Here is a 5,131-nt window from a genome sequence, read left to right as displayed (position 1 = left end):
AACTTTAAGTCCTTGAAGAAAGAAATTGAAGAAGATATCAGAAAATGGAAAGATCTCCTATGTTCATGGATAGGTAGAACCAACATAATAAAAATTGCAATTTACCAAAATCAATCTACAGATTCAATGCAATCCCCATCAAAATCCCAACACAATTCTTCACAGACTTCGAAAGACCAATACTCAACGTTATATGGAAAAACAAAAAACCTAGGATAGCTAAAACAATCCTTTACGATATAGTAACTTCTGGAGTCATCACCATCTCTGACTTCAAGCTCTACTATAGAGTTATAGCAATAAAAACAGCTTGGTATTGGCATAAAAACTGACATGTGGATCAATGGAATTGAATTAAAAACCCTGACATTTATCCACATACCTATGAACACCTGATTTTTGACAAAGAAGCCAAAACTGTACAACAGAAAAAAGAAAGCATCTTCAACAAATGGTCCTGGCATAACTGGATGTCAACATATAGAAGAATGCAAATAGATCCATATCTATCTCCATGCACAAAACTCAAGTCCAAGTGGATCAAAGAGCTCAACATAAATTCAGCTACACTGAACCTGATAGAAGAGAAAGTAGGAAGTAGCCTAAAATGCATTGGCACAAGAGACCACTTCCTAAATATAACACCAGTAGCACAGACACTGAGAGCAACAATTAATAAATGGGACCTTCTGAAACTGAGAAGCTTCTATAAGGCAAATATTTACTGTGGTAAATAAGAAAAAAATAACAGCCTACAGAATGGGAAAAAAATCTTCACCAACCCTACATCTGACAGAGGGCTGATCTCCAGAATATATAAAAAGTTCAAGAAACTAGACATCAAAATACCAAACTATGCAGTTACTGAAGTATTTTTAAGCCACTGAAAAGTACATTATAAACTTTCCCTTTATTGTTTCTTTTAACTTCTTCATTTGACTTGTTAAAGGTTATTTTGCCTAACTAAGGGTTCTTTTTTTTTTTTTTAAAGATTTATTTATTTATTATGTATACAGTATTCTGCTTACACACCAGAAGAGGGCACCAGATCAAATTACAGATGGTTGTGAGCCACCATGTGGTTGCTGGGAATTGAACTCAGGACCTCAGGAAGAATAGCCAGTGCTCTTAACCTCTGAGCCACCTCTCCAGCCCCCTAACTAAGGGCTCTTAATCCAAGTGTAAGAAAAGGAGGACTCAGGGCAGGAGCCATGGCTCAATAGTTAAGGACCCTTGCTGCTCTTACAGAGGCCCGAAATTCACTGCCCAGCATCTATGGCAGGCAAATCACAACCTCCTGTACCTCCAGCTCCTCTGGTACCCATTTTTTGTCTCCTCAGACACATGTGCTCCTGTGTGTGTGTGTGTGTGTGTGTGTGTGTGTGTGTGTGTGTGTGTGTGTGTGTGTGTGTGTTTGTGTTTAAAAATCGGGACTCATTTGCAGATATGTTTTCAAATGAAAAGTGTGTTGGTTTAAATGAGAATATTCCCCCATAGTCTTGGGTATTTGGATACTTGGTCCCCGTTGGTGGCACTGTTCGGGGAAAGTTCTGGAACCTGAGGGAGGTGGAGCCTTGTTGGGGGAAGTATGTCATCTGAGGCGGGCTTTGAGTGTTTATAGTCTTCCCCAGCTTCCCGTTAGCCTTCTGCTTTGTGTCTGTGGTTAGAGGTGAGAGCTCTCCTGCCACAGCGGCCACTTGCTCGCTGCTACCTCTTCCCGCCACGAGAAGCCCAAATAACCTCTTCCTTCAATACGCTACTTGAGTCATGATATTCAATCACGGCAACAGAAAAGAAACTGGTAAGAAAATGAATCTGGGGCTGGAGAGATGGCTCAGAGGTTCAGAGCACTGGCTGTTCTTCCGAAGATCCTGAGTTCAATTCCCAGCAACCACAAGGCTCACAACCATCTAAAATGAGATCTGGTATCCTCTTCTGGCCTGCAGGCATACATGTATGCAGAACACTGTGTACAAAATAAATAAATAAATCTTTACAAAAGAAAGAAAATGAATCTGAAATGATTTGCATTATGTTGTGAGACGCTCATCCTTACAGCATCGCAAGTGACCACTCCAAAAGTTCTTGGCAAACACCAGGCTCTCTCAACACTGGGAGGAGAGTCACGTTCAGGTTCAAAGACAGGACCTGGTGCCAGATCAACCCAGAACAGGTGGATTCCTGATTTCTATAAGAGGCTTCATCTCCCTGGACCTCAGAGTCTCCAACTCTTTTTTTCTTAAGTCCATAATATGAAGATTTAATATGATTACTCAGGGGTCAGCAAGATGGCTCAATGATCAGAGGAACTTTGTATAGCAAGCCTGCGACCTGAGTTCATTTGAACCCATGGAAAGAGAAAATAAGCCCTACAGTTGTCCTATGATCTCCATACGTGCACTGTGGCACACAAACTTGCTCATATACATCATACTCACACATTCATAAGCACACAATAATAATAAATTTAAATATATGACTGAATGTACAGAGGATTATGTATAATATATAGCATGTAGACACAAATCAATAAATGGCAGCTCTGATAACAACAAGAAAGTATGAACCTGTGTCAGTCACTTATTCAAATTCACCCTTGGAGACTCTGATGTTCTAGAACATTCTGGTCTTGCCTAACCGGGTAGGCTGAGGGTCCTAACAGTCCAGATTTTGTTGAGTCCCTATAGGTTCCCTGCTCTTCCTACGGAAACCGCAATATTGATCAAAAACAGAAGGGAGGGTCCTGCTTCCACTGAAAGCCATCTTTCTGGTGACAGGCCTGAGTTTCATGGGAAGAGTTTGATGTATTTTTGTTTTCTTTGACTGCTGTTTTGGGGTTTTTGTTTGTTTGTTTGTTTGTAGCCCAGGTTAGCCTTGACTTTATGGTCCTCCTGGCTGCTGGAATTATAGTTTTACTTAGCTCTAGGCCGAGGCTAGGATAACTCAAGTGGTTTGCCAGAAGATGAATGCGGGTGTGGGAATGAGAAAACTGATAATTAGTGGGGGAACAGGATTATGGAGACCCAGATCCTGAGGCAACTCCCAGGCCAGCTCAAGGCTTAGGACTCTTGGAAAATAGAAGGAATACAGTCTGTTCCTAGCTCTTCTAGGTTCCCATCTCATGGGATGATGGGAGAAACAAACGTCTTTTCACCTACATGATTGGCAGGTTTCAATTTTTTTCACTTTAGACCTCTGAATGTTAAGCTTTTCCCTTTAGTGCTGAAGTCCAAATTGTGGCTCCGAGCCAGTGTTCACAGGGGGAATTCCTAGAAGTTCTGGCCGGCCACATAGTCATTTGTAGAGAAATCAGTCTAGTCCAAAGGCTTCCATCTGCCCACCCCACCCCCTTCCAGAGGGACCCACAGCCTTTTATCGAAGGAGTCCCAGGTGGACTGGCTGTCCCCTGGAGTGGGGCTGACAAGAAGGCTCAACCACCTGTCCTGTGCCCATTTGACAAAGCTGGCAGCCCGGCTGCCGTCCACACTCTCTTCTCCTCCCCACTCAGGTGGGCACGGCACCCAGACAAGAACAAAGTCTCATGGCCACTCTCCCGAAATGCCACTCTCCCGGAATGCTCCTCACTCCCCTTCCCACAGAAACAGGAGAGGTCCCCTTGTTCACACTCTGTCCTCACAAGCCCAAGACGCTCTTTCCATCTTTCTCCACAGCCTGGGAGACAGCAGGAAGCTGCAGCTGGGACAGTGGGAGCTCTAAGTGGGGGTGAGTAACCCCAGAGCGGGGAGGAGTTCTCTTCAGGGCCATCCAGAGCCTGTTATTACAGCTGGGGGTGGGGCATAGTGGCAATCTGACGTCTGACAATGGGCTACCTAAGGGAGATTCAATCCTGTTGCTGAAACACTGTATTCTTTCTTGTTTTTCTCTTCTCCCTTGTTCACCCATTGCTGAAAAGATGTTTAAAAAAAAAAACCTCTGAGTGTGAAGTAGGCTGTGGTGAGGCAAGCCTCTCTATAATCCCAGTACTCAGAAGGCCGCCTTGTCTTGTTTTGACTGTGTGTGTGTGTGTGTGTGTGTGTATGAGTGCATGTTCATATTTCTTTAATTAAAATATAATCACATCATTTCCTCCCTCCTTTTCCTATCCTTCCCATGTACCCCTCTGACACTTTTTATAAAATGTCTCTACCTTTATAACTGCTTCTTACCTTAAAATTGTTGTGCCTAGGCTGGTCTAGAATTCATGGAACTGTGCCCAGGTACCTGGAGATGGAGAAAGAGAAGCTTCTAGACTGACTGGCTTTCCTGAAGGACAGAGTGAGAAGAAAGACTCTGGGGGAGGGAATCAGGGGGTGTGACAGTTTTAGGGGTGGGGGAGACAGGTTTTAGACAGCTGAGCTTGAAAAACCCACAGTCACCTGGATGCAGTTCTCCAGCCCACAACTGGACATTTTGTGTGAAGTGTGGCGAAGTGGGAACTAACTGCCACAGAGCTGGTGGTGGACACTGTAGGACGTGGAACAGCTGACGAGGGAGAGAATGCATTATGTAAGAAAATCCACGGTCACAGGACTCTGGACACTTGTGCCGGCCCGTGGGTCTTGCTAGGTGTGCTCAGTCTTGAGGCAGGCCCCTCATTCTGCATTTCCCAGGACTGGGAGACTGGCAGAGCAACTCCAGGAGGGAGAACTGAAGAGTTTGGCGTCCTGAAGGAAGTTTTAAGGACACTGGAGGTTCCAGGGCAGCAAAACCAGTAGGGCACATGGGATACTTTGCCCAACGCAGATGGAATTTCCCCCTCAGCCCTCTGCTGTCCTGGACTTGCACCTGACAAAGCACAATGGCACTCATTCTGTGGCTACAGCATGCATGTCCCAGGCAGACCCTGGGGCAGCAGGCAGAGGGCCTGAGGAAAGAGGCGGGGACAGAGGCGGCCACTGCCATTCTTGGTATGGTTCCCTCTCCAGGAGCACAGCCCTATCAGGCCTCACTCTGGGCAGCTTATAAGGCCTGGTGTGATTTTTTTTGTTTACGAGAGTATGGCCTAAAAGGAACAAATCCACAGCCCAGAGACTGTTACCATTCGAATCCTTTTGCATACATTTTTCAAATGATAATTCACTCTACCCACCCTCCATCCACGCCCCCCAAGGCTGGTTTATTGAAAAAAAAC

This window comes from Peromyscus maniculatus, chromosome 3 (assembly GCF_049852395.1).
Source record: "Peromyscus maniculatus bairdii isolate BWxNUB_F1_BW_parent chromosome 3, HU_Pman_BW_mat_3.1, whole genome shotgun sequence".
Taxonomy (NCBI): Eukaryota; Metazoa; Chordata; class Mammalia; order Rodentia; family Cricetidae; genus Peromyscus; species Peromyscus maniculatus.
Note: the sequence above shows the minus strand (reverse complement) of the source record.